The sequence below is a fragment of the Macrobrachium nipponense genome, chromosome 12 (genome assembly GCF_015104395.2).
Source record: "Macrobrachium nipponense isolate FS-2020 chromosome 12, ASM1510439v2, whole genome shotgun sequence".
In the NCBI taxonomy this organism is placed as follows: domain Eukaryota; kingdom Metazoa; phylum Arthropoda; class Malacostraca; order Decapoda; family Palaemonidae; genus Macrobrachium; species Macrobrachium nipponense.
In genome coordinates this window covers 19,947,567-19,960,348 of record NC_087205.1, presented here as the reverse complement: position 1 = coordinate 19,960,348, position 12,782 = coordinate 19,947,567, and the positions used below count along the sequence as shown (strand labels likewise).

General features: G+C 38.3%; 1 protein-coding gene across 1 annotated transcript in view; it reads right to left on the bottom strand.

Moving 5' to 3' along the window:
• The window catches only part of LOC135224400 (sialin-like), a 26,708-nt gene extending 14,197 nt beyond the window's left edge, over window positions 1-12,511 (bottom strand). Inside the window, exon 1 of the mRNA XM_064263371.1 lies at window positions 12,358-12,511. The gene's annotated coding sequence lies outside the window, so the exon portion shown is untranslated. The remainder of the gene's footprint in view (window positions 1-12,357) is intronic.
• Window positions 12,512-12,782: the final 271 nt, after the last annotated feature.

The following is a 12,782-nucleotide window of genomic DNA, read 5'->3' as shown; positions in this document are numbered from 1 at the left end:
GGCTTCTTGCTGTGAGCCAGACTGAGTGGACAAAAACTCAGACTCCCTGAAAGTCTACAAAATAAGCCAGGGACTTCCTCGGCGGCACTTGAGCTGAAGTGCCACTTGAAGCGATATGAGAATCAGTTATCATGACAATTTGCGTTTTAGTCGTCATTATTGAAACTTTAATTTTTTTTTCCAATGGCACACTGTAATTATCTAACCAGGCAAAAGTGCCGCCTGAGATGCAAAGCTGGACATTGGACGCCTTTTCAGTATTCAAACTAACACACAACATTTTTTAAGGGTTTTATCTCCGTTTCAACCCGTGGCTGGGACAAGTCGGTGTTTATGCTTCATTAGACGACAGCATCTTAAACGCTACGATAATCTACGTGGTATATTTTGCTTAAATTACTTTTAAGTTAGCATAGCTATGGTTAGGTTAGATTTTTTCCCATTTACCACATATTTTGGTATTTACTCAGTTTTACTTTAAGTAATTCATAAACACTTATTATCACTTTTCTTAAGAAATACAGCTAATCCTTCCAGGTCTGAGTCGTGTATTATGTTCCTATAGAAAATATTCGTCGGAGCTTTCAAATTCATGGAATCACTTCCTGTTTCTGGTTTCCCATCTCTTCCTGATGTGTTAGGCCACAGTTTTCTTTTCCACCTACCACTTCTTGTTTTGTCCGGGCCTGGGCTAGACATGGACAATCGGTTTCCTCTTCCTGGCGTCTCTAGAAAAATGCCCAGGGAACAATTCCTTTATCTAAACAAGTTTGTACATTCATGCCTCTCCAAGGGAAGGTCTATTATTATATTCAGAAGCTAAACCCTCTTCATATAGAACAAGCGCACAAGAGCCACTGACTTGAAATTCAGTCTTCCAAAGAATATGGCGTCTATTCGAAAGAAGTGACTTTAAGAAAAAGAGGTCATATTATCTAAGGCTTGCAGCCGACCTATAGGCTGTCTGGTATCTGCGGCAATGTGACGCGTTGGCTCCCCCAAAGAGGCCAAAAAGGATGAGACAGATTACGAGAACGACGTTTTTTCTTCCCGCAATGCGGATGGGAATTCCTACGTCTAGGACTCTCAATCTCTCCCGTCTGGGTCGTCGGTCGCATCCATTGCACTTCGGCGAGCTTTCGTGAAACCGAGGTCCGATCACGTGAACGGAGTCACTCGAGAGGGAGCACTGTGTTCACGTGCACCCGGTTTACCCGCCTTCCGGAGGTGGGGGACTCTCTACATAATACCCGGTTGCCGGGCATTTTTCGGGGTCCGCCGGTTTTTCGGTGACTATAGTAGATTAATACGGGTCACATTACTGCGACGGCGCCAAGTCACGCGACTTGAACAGAACTCTAAAGGAGGAGTGTATCCAGGATGCTTCGTTTTGTTTGTTTGTCAGTTTTTAAGAACGAATATTTCACTGATTTGAGTTATATATATAATTTCTACTTCTCATCTTTATCCTTAATCGGGGTCGCTGCTCTTAATGCAATGAACCTTTGCCAGGTATTTCTAGCATTCACTGAATGTCTTATTTCACCATTTCCTTTAGATGTTTATTAGACGGATTCACTTTTGGCCTCCAGACCTCCTCATTTACCCAGGCCTGATATATGCATGTATGTATATATATTAAATATATATATATATATCTATATATATATATATATATATATATATATAAATATTATATATATATATATATATATATATATATATATATATATATATAACTGATATGCATATATACATATGTGTATGTGAACCCTGAAACTTTGCTCAGTTACGCGAAAGTGATTGACATCCCATAATATACAAGTTATTCTAAAGGATTGTCCACACTAGGAAACACTGTCTGCAAACAATGTTTCCTGTCAAGACCTCAGTTGTCGTCAGGATGCTTGTCGGTGCAGTAGCCTCTGCATTCTACTTTGCTACTTTAATACACTCGAGGAGGGACAGGAGAAAGAAAAAGCCTACCTTTGATGCCAGCGAGATTCAATCAGGTATCTTTTCTTGTCCCTTGTTTTATCGGTGTCCGGTAAATACCATTCATAGGGGGGAATAGGGATTCAACGACGCATGCATTTTTTTTCTTTAATAATACATTTGATTGGGAGGTAATTTATTCACATCGGCCTCTTCGCTCCATCTTCCTTCTCTATGTCCCCCCCCCCCCCCCTAACATCCCAGGATGCACCGACCTCCCTTTACCATCCTCTATGCATGAAAGCAGCGATAGATAGATAACGGTTATTTTAAAAATTTCCCTCACCACCGAAGCCTAAATGTGTTCACAAAATATTTTCTGCCCAGAATAACTTTTTCTTTCATTTCCCACAATATTTGCGTAAACTCGTGTTACACGATGTATAAATTCATACACATACGAAAATTGATTATATTTATAACACATACATACAATATACATGTATACATGTGTATATAAACTTATACATACTTTATAAATGTGTATAAATACATATACACACAGAAACACTAAATGTTTTCCATTCTAAATGTTTTGTTTGTTTGTTTGAATGGTGTTTTTACGTTGCATGGAACCAGTGACAAATATACGGTAAAATTTGATTGCAAACAATGCTTCCTAGTGTGGACAGGCCTTATAAGCTGATGACAAACTCTATTCATAAAAGTCTTTAGAGTGTCAAGTGAAGTCATAAAATACACCTGTGTATAATATACAACACACACATATATATATATATCACATACTAGGCTGCATACGTTGATTCTCACACTTGTACACCTCTGAGCACATGCTGCTTGCGAAAGCTTCATTACAACATGGGAATTCAAACTAACGGTGATTGTCGAATTGCTAGGGGTAAATAATAGTAAATATCGTATTTATTTCTTATGGAGTTCTTCGTGTTTACAATATTACTGGTTTTGTCAGGAGAGTTGTCTTCTTACTTCCCTTCAGTACAGTACTTGCAAATATATATAATGGAATGTTTTGCTTAGTTCGTTTTGTTTTCCTCTTTATACAAAGTGAAGGGGGTACATTATTGACATTAAAAATACCTGTAAGTATATATATATATATATATATATATATATATATACAATTTATATTATGCACACACACACACACATATATATATGTATATATAATTCCTATAAAATCACAATTACTGATTAACGTGTCCCTGGCGGTGGGTAACACTGAGACTCGAGTTCAAATCTTCACTTGGTTCAGCCTAATGGATTTAGAAGGCCAGTGCCATTTTATCTTTCTATACGATGTTGCTCTCTCTCTCTCGCTGGTCAGATTCGCCAGTTGCTCACACACGACCTAGTGAGTGGCCTAGTAGTATTATGGTCGAAAGAACCAATGACCATAAAGATAATAGGTTGGGAGGATAGGATGCTAGGGTGTTTGTTTTATTATATCCTTATTGCTAAGACCTTGACCATAGTATATGAAATGACAGGCAATTGCCCCCCAAAAAAAATTCCAGTGGATCTATTACATTCGAAATAAAAATATATAAACAGCTTCTAATGCTATTCTTCCTTTCACAAAAAAAAAATAAATTAATAATTAAAAGCAATTTTTGCTTCGCCTGAAAAGCTGTAGACAGTCATTCCATACAGGCTGTTGACATGAATACAAGAGATCTAGTTGTATCCACACAACCAGTATACGTAAATACACTTGAATTTTGTTGTATGGAAGAGTTGTGCAGTGGCCATTATAAGGTTTTGGGATGAGAGTAAGCGTTGTATAAGTGCTATGGGCGGTGTGTGGGGTGGGGCTGGCGCTGGAGAGGAGACCTGGTCACTCGAAGAGAGTTGTTCAACAGAATGTCTCAACAACAACGTTGCATAACTGCTATATGGGAAATGGAATTGGGAAGAGAGTTGCATCAAGACCACGGTTGCACGACTGGTACAGAGAACGAGTTTTAAAGATGGTATAACTGCTATCAAAAGTTGAGACCGGGTTTCAAAGATGGTACAGCTACTTATTTTAAAAGTTAGATTTTCGAGTAGAGTTCAGGTAACTACTTGTGGAATCTGGTTTTGACTGCCATCAAGAACAGGTTATGACACGTGTTCCGCACCTCATGCGGAAAACGGGTTTCCAGATGAGTGTTGTACAATTGCTTTTAAGAGAAGAGGTCTCGGAAGAGCAACTTTGTTCTCTTGCATTTGAAACAACTGGCGAGAATGAGTTTCGATCAAGGCTAAGGCAAGTGGTACACCAAGGGACTCCCTCTTAAGTTAAATAGGCGGCGGGTATCTATCTGCTTTAGATCTTCGTCAATGAGAATCCTTTTTTCTTAGTGCTCCTTTGCGAAGGTCCTTTGCAGGGTTTGAATTTCGTTCTTGTCTTCCATTGACAGTCACTTATTAAACTTTCAACAGAGAAATTCTGCATTTCACTGGGAAATTCTGTAAAATTGAAGTGTCTTTATCAAATATTCCTTACAGAGTTTCACTTTTTTTAAAGATCTTGTTTCTTTCTTGGAAATTCTCATTTTACTTCAATTTTCCATACAAATGGCAACTTACCATCCATGAATACGCAAAGATATCTAGAAAATTGACAAAAGCATTGTAAAAATAAGTCAAAAGGCACGACGAATAAAACTTACAAATGACGAGGAAAACATGAAAATGATCGCTCTGTTAATTCATATCTGATCACGAAGACGTACATTCCTCAGCATATGCCATCAGAATGGCAAGCACGACCAGGCAATAATCGCACAACGCGAATATTCAAGTGCGCCGCAGTCCAGCATCGCAGACGACCTAGAGTGCGAGTGAACCTAGGTCAAAAACGATAAACTATACTCTGTTTATTTCCATCTGTCCACCCGCCTGTGGTGTTTGCGTATGGTAACACTGCGTCCCTGGCTTTAGATAGTTACGCTATGTGTAAGTTTTAGGTAAATAATATGGTATCTGGGTGTACATTTGCAACTGAAAAGTGTTTTAATAATTTACTGTATGCGAATTACATTGTTAATGTTCGAAATAGGGTTATTATTATTGTTGAATGTAAGCTGAATGTAACTGTCTAAAGCCCGTGACACAGTGTTACCATACGCAAACACCACACGCTGGTAGACAAATGGAAAAAAAAACCGAGTATAGATAAGGATATGCCACATAAAATCGCCGTCTCTCTTTATCAACACCAGAGGGAACTGAAGGCGTGATCAGGGGGACGATAAATGGCAGGATAATGCCTTATACAGACTGCAAAGCTTATCCACTAGTATTATGCGAAGGCATATGTTTTGCTGTAGCTGTCATCGAATAAGATCGATTTACTATCTAATTATCAGGAATGAAAGACAAACCTGGAATGGTATGGATACTTTAATAAAAAAAGGAAAAAAGTCTTGATTTTCGTCAAACATGTTCTGTCTTTCTCTCCCAGCGAGCCAACAGGTGTGGTGCAGGCAAGGCTGATAATCAATAGAAGAGGAAGCAGGAGGCTGGTATATCGAGAAGTCCTTAGGGACTTACTGTACATGCGAAGAGGATTCATCGTCTATAATGGGGGCATTATTGAACTGCACTGTCCAACGAGACGACCAATAATAATGATAATAGCCTACAAATAATAATAACAGCAGCCTGAGAACTCTGTTCCTCACGGACCCAGATGCTCTACCGCTGCAGCAGAAGGTTTCTCACTACATTCCCCGCCATTCACCATAAATAAATTATATACAAACAGATAAGACTATCTTGAAAACATTCTGACATTTCAACGTAACAGATAACCTTCAAGCTATAATAGCATGAACCAGCTTCTGACGTTATCTTCTAAAACCTTGTCCGGTTGTGGATCAGTATGGTTATCAAACTTAAACACCCTTTCACTTTGGTATAAGGATATCTTTCCTGAAATTTTTTTTTTTTTATAAAATGTTGCCCGTGCTAGTGTACAATGGAACCCCCATCTTGGAGGTAACAGCACCTGATGATACCCTTAAATTCAGCATGGAGTGGTTATCGGTGACCTACTTTATATATTTCATGAACATCCTCAAGTGAAATTTTAACCACACTATAATTTAGTCTCAATTTAGCAGATAATAGCAGACCTAAAGAATTTTATTCCCTTGATCATCAACACTACATTTACACTGTTATATATATATATATATATATATATATATATATATATATATATATATATATATATATATATCTATATATATATATATATATACTCTAGGGCACAATTTTTCACGGATACAACATTCATTGAATAGAATGGCTTTCTCACTGTTAACCAGCTTTTTTGAAATTGCTTCATATTTTCTAATTATTTTCTTTACTTCATTGTTCAGGTTACTAATGGACATAAATGGGGTTTCTTCTTCCATTTACTCCAGTATTTTTTACGCGACAGCTGTTTCGTCAACCTATACTTATTGAGTTTTTTCAACGTACTGGATACACATAATGGGGTTCTTCCATTTACTCCAGTATTTTACACGCGACAGCTGTTTCGTCAACCTATACGTATTGACGTTTTCAAGCGTACTGATACAAATATGTTGTTGTTGTTTAAGATTAAGCTGGCCTTGTGCCAGCACGGGCTCTTGCTCACAGAGCAGCCCGTAATAAAATACAAATATGAGCCTACATGCGTTTTGTGACGTCATGAGGACGGAAAGGTAGTACAATTGCCAGATACCTAGTTTTAAGTATTTACAAAAGACTATAGTGAAACATAAAATAAGACAAATAAATAATATGTTAACAACAGAAATTAAATAAAAAAGTTGAAAGTAAGTTATTATATACACATGATACATAAATATATATTAATTACATATATGTTTAATTCACTGAAAGTCAGTGTGCGCTCCTGTCCGCGTGTGGGGGCTTTGTTCCACGCGGTTGAAGGACTGCCTCCTACACGAGGGCAAGGATCGGTCTGCCTCACGTTGGATGTTAAGGCTGGGACGTTGCATTGCGATGCTGACTGCTTCTGATATCAATAAACGATTGTAGTTGCCTTCTTTGTGTATTATTTTGGTGTTTGTGAGAAGTTCTTGTAATGATGGTTTTTTATTGTGGGTATCCACAAAGTGCTGATGAATGGCTCCTTGGTTTCTGTGGGCCTGCATGCGACGTTTGAGTGTGGTGTTGTGTGTCCGATATAGCATTTTTGGGGGGACTGACATTGCTCGTCAGCACAGACAAACTTGTATACTATATCAGATTTAACCTCTTTCTCCGTCGATGGGGCCGTACTATTTTTCATTACCAAAGAGGCCGTAAGGTTTGGTTTGCAGTAAATCCTTGCTGTTATTTTGTTATATGGCGCTAGGGGGGTGGTTCCTCTTCGCAGTATACCAAGGATGGCTTTCCTTTCATCTTCGTGGTGTTTGTTGTATGGTATCTGATGGTATATCACTATTTCTTTGTCTTTGTCTTGTGTGTTGTTCCTCGGGGTCGGATTATGGAAAGCCTCTAATCTCTTTTTGACAACTTGCTGGATCATGTCATCTGGATATCCGTTATTTGTGAGCAGCTGTTGAACTCTGTTGATCTCTTCGTTAGTCGCTTTCCACGTGGAACAGTGTGTTATGGCGCGTTTTATGTATGCATTTACCACAGATCGTTTATATGCATCAGGGCATTCTCCTCTAGCATTTAAGCATCTTCCAGCGTCTGTCTTTTTAGTGTATACGGTGGTATTGTATTTGTTGTTCTTTTGGGTCACAAGTACGTCCAAGAAAGGGAGCATCTTCTCATCACTTCTTTCTACCGTAAAATTTAATGTAGAATTTGCTTGGAGTTTATTTACTAATTCTTCTATGTCATTGTCGCCCTTTGTTGTGATAAAGATATCATCAATATATCTCCCATAGATTCTGGGTTTTGTCAAGAGCACTAGCAGTCATAATTCATCGTCTAAGGCTGGGATACCAATGCACTTGGCAAAAGATAGTAGGCGATCCCAGGCCATGTAAGTACTGCGAAAGAATTCCAGAAGAACCTCTAGAACACTACCTCTTAGACTGTCCAGAAACGGAGCAACTAAGAGATAGGTACATAGGAAATGAACGCACAACCACTCAAATCACAAAGCACATTCTAGCAAACACCCATGAATTAGCAGGTTTCCTATGCTCCTACCCACCACCTAGGTAGGAACAGAACACAACCCTGACTGACAGCACATGATGCCAACAATCACGACCAATACCACATCCCAACCTAACCCACATAACATGCAAGACAAAAAAGACAAACCTCTTTAACAGACAGCCCCATTCACCTCTTGCCTCCTTCATCACCCTCCCCTCACGCTCATCACTATCCATCCACCACACTCACCAGACAACACACACCCTAAGAAAGCGGACCGGAAAAGGAACATGTCTCAGAAATTCACGAGCTACCTTACTAGCTAACTGTGCCTACAACTCAAACCTTCATTCTTCCAATCTGTTGGTCTCTCCTACTAGCCAACACTTACTACTATCCAGCTTTTCCTACGACTGAAGGGTACCTTAGGGTTTAAAGGGTTTCAACCTTGCCCATCAAATCCTTCATTCAATATCAAATCACCTTCACCACATCATTCATTGATCACCAATAAAGATTGCATATCCTAAGCATCTCACATCTCATACTAATATGAATTACGGGCTGCTCTGTGAGCAAGAGCCCGTGCTGGCACAAGGCCAGCTTAATCTTAAACAACAACAACATATTTGTATCAGTACGCTTGAAAACGTCAATACGTATAGGTTGACGAAACAGCTGTCGCGTGTAAAAATACTGGAGTAAATGGAAGAACCCCATTATGTGTCCATTAGTAACCTGAACAATGAAGTAAAGAAAATAATTAGAAAATATGAAGCAATTTCAAAAAAGCTGGTTAACAGTGAGAAAGCCATTCTATTCAATGAATATATATATATACTATATTATATATATATTATATATATATATATATATTATATATATATATATTATATATATATATATATAATATTATACAATATTATTATTAGATTTAATTACAGCATAAATATTTATCTATTTCCCAATCATCCTCCTCTGACATATGCTAGCTATTTTTACCATCTTGAGAAATACATTATATTTCTTCACATCGCAATAACTTCATTATGAATTCCAGTGCTTATCTACTTACAGTATGTCGATTGCCCTACATTTATAATGTATATGTCTAAATTGTCTTATTACATCGACGAATGACTATCCTCCATTCTCGTCTCGACTGTGTCATTGTAACCTACATGGCTCTCTCTAGAGCTGTACAAAGTACATTCATTGTAGTAAATGACTGTCATTTTCGATGCTGCATAGATGGATGTATACGTAGGACTCCCCTTCCCAACTTCTGTGTGTGTCTCAAGTTTTTTAGCAACCCACATGCAATGCAAACGCGCCATTCTCCTCAAAGTCTGTTGGAGAAGTCGACAGGCAACTTTAAAGGGTTCTGTCGGGTTGGTGTGGAGGCGACGGGAGGTGGGTGGTGTGAAGAGCAACGCGGGTGGGTTTGGGCGCTCTTTCCTTCCTGGCTGCTTGATGTGGGTCTGGAGGGCGTGGGAATGCTGCAACACAGTGCCGGGGCTCTCTTACACTGCATGGTGGCTTCCATTTTGGTAACATATGGTAGGAGCAATACTTAGAAACAGAGCAAAAATATGACATACTTCAACGGAACAAAGAAATGTTCCTCTTTGCTCTCAATTCCTTGGCTCTCCGGCCTCATTTATAGCAGCTGCCGTTTGACTGACAAATGCCAGACGATACAGGCAGTTCAGCAAATATGCTTTTTTCTGAATGAGTTTAATGTGAATGTTTGGAAATTCATTTATATGTATATATAATTCCGTGAGAGTAGAATTATTTTTATAAAAATTATCATTAGTGGGAGAAGGCAACTTCGGGTCGGGAGATATCCAATAACTGATACACCATTGTAGTACTATTAACTACTAGTAAAATAATGATCATAACAGTATTTTTTTTTATCATTATTAATTCTACTATATTTATAACCATGCAAAAGTAAGAAAAAAAATATTTCTGATAGAAACTCATACCATTGTACTACAACTACAGCTAAAACAAAGTACTACCCTAGACAAAACGTTCCCACCAAGAATCAAGAGCCCGTCCTAGCCCTAGAATGAATGAACGAGTGTACCACAAGGACAATTCCTCAAGGTCTTTTAAAAATAAGTGAGTGTTGGTAGACTTTAGTTCTTCATTTACAGCCGGCCCCCCACATTCACAATTTTTATAATAGTTGTAAGCTAAATTTATATCATATATATATGGCGTAATACAAACGAAAAGCCCACTATACTATATGGAAAACATTAAGCTTAATCATTTCTTACTTGATATTTTCATCAAAGAAAACCCCAAGAAACAGAAACGTAAAGAGAGGAGAAAAACGTATGAATAACGATAAAACCAACAAAAATGAATCTTTAGAGTGAGGGAATATAACTGAAAAGCAAAAATAACTGAGAACGGACTTGATAATTGAACAAAGCATATGAGACGAGATGAGCTCTGGAACAAAGCACACGAGATAACCATCGTGAAAATGAACAAGAAAACGCACATACTAGGTTACAAATGCTGAGAGAGAGAGAGAGAGAGAGAGAGAGAGAGAGAGAGCATGATGCAATCCTCAATATCACGATTGTTCCTTCACCCACTCAGCTTCACGCATACTGTGATGCCACGCCTCTGCCGTTATCTTACCAGCAGAAAGCACGTGGGAGCGAAATGCTAGCACTGATTATCTCTCTCTCGCCGTTTTCTCGAAATTGCCAGAGACCAACGAACGGGAATTCCAAAGTTGCGGATTTTCCAAAGGGATAATTTCAAGAACACCTTGTTTCCATGTTATCAGTGACGGTCGATAAGTCTTTCAACGGAAACCTCTCTTACCCATTATTTTGAGATAGATAGGTCGACATATGGAGAAAAATCACTTATATTGTACATACGTAAATACACATACACAATATATATATATATATATATATATATATATATATATATATATATATATATAGTGTGTGTGTAAAACAAGTTCCGTAGCAATCGACACCTGGTTTCCGCGTTTTGTTAGAATCAAGGTTAGTAGAACCGCATTACCAAAGGCTGATGAAACTCACGACGGTTATTTGTTGGCATTGCATCTGACAGATACTATCTAGCGCTATAATTCAAACACAGATAAGTCTAACAACGGTTAAAATTATGGTCACAAACTGAGGTTGTATACGCTTTCAAAGCTATGGATGTCTCACCAACATACGTATAGCAAGTGGACACTGCGAAAGATCGGCTATCATAATCAAATAACCAAGATTACCGAACGACACAAAGACAGTATATATTTAGGAGACTATTCCGAAACAAAGAATAGTGCCGTAGTGCACCAAATTCGGCCCCTAACTGCAAATTAACCCTTTCCATTCCTTTTATTCTATGCATACTATTTTTCACCCATCTTGTTTGCCACCCTCTTGTTACAATTAATTTAGTGCAACTGCGAGGTTATCCTGTTACACCTCTCAGACATAATTACTCTCATTTTTTTTCCAGCACTGAATGACCTTATAGCTCCCAGTGATTGGCCTTTGGCCAAAAGTCTATATTCCATAGACCTATCAGTCATTCAAAACCAGATATGTTTCACGAAAACTAGATAAGACTCTGATAGACGATAGTTGACGTCATAAATTATTGAAGTTTTGCTTTGACTTCCTTTTAATCATCCTTTATAATATACTCGAGGTTCAATCTTAAAATGCTGTCACTCAACCACCAGTGGCGGCTTACGATGATAAGAGCCGTGATAAGAGACGTATTATAATTCACTAACCCTCATTCAAGATGTGGAATAAGCCAGTCTAGAGAGATACTTGCCCTTTTATCTTAAATTGTTAATAAACACACGAATATAACAGTTAAACACCTAATACTATCCTTACTAAGCATTACCTAAAACTTCAAATTTTGTGTAACACGCAAAATACAATCCGGAAATGTGTTAGAGAAAGAGAGTTATCTAAGTTTTGCAGGGTTAACTTTGCACTTAGAATGAGGCCTATTTCAACGCTACCGAATTTTGACATATGGTTTCCAATACTCTTTTCCGATAAAAAGTTGTCTATTGAAAGATAAGAATAAACACCCTTTCAAATAACAGGAATTCGGCCATCCATAAATTCACCACTATCAGATACATATGGAAATGTATACCAACTGCTGTTTGTATATACCGAGTGCGTAGACAGAGCCAGAAACCTATCAGTATTCGCCAGAGAATTATTTACTCACCTGCTTGACTTGATGGGTTAATACGAACTAAAGACCACAAAGTATTATGTGCGGTGTATCTGTGGACCGAGCAGATATTTCTTTCCCGACGTCTTTCTCCAACCAAAGCCAGATGTAAACAATGCTTGCAACAGTAATTCGTAGCGTAGGTAAGCTCCCGTTTAATGATTGTGCAGTTATCGTACGTTGTTCAGAGACCTACCCTACGTCCGTGAATTCTCTATGCATTGTGTTATTATCATTTTATCCTTTATCTATGATTTTATATTTGATTTACAGGGAGTAAAGTACGTTCATGCTACGCAGAAAGACATTCTTTAGCGGACTGGTGAAGTTACAAATATGTGAGTCTGAAGTTCTTTCGTCTGGCAGTCATACCAGCACGTGGCACTGCACACAGCGAGACGGCGTTTCTTTACGCCCAT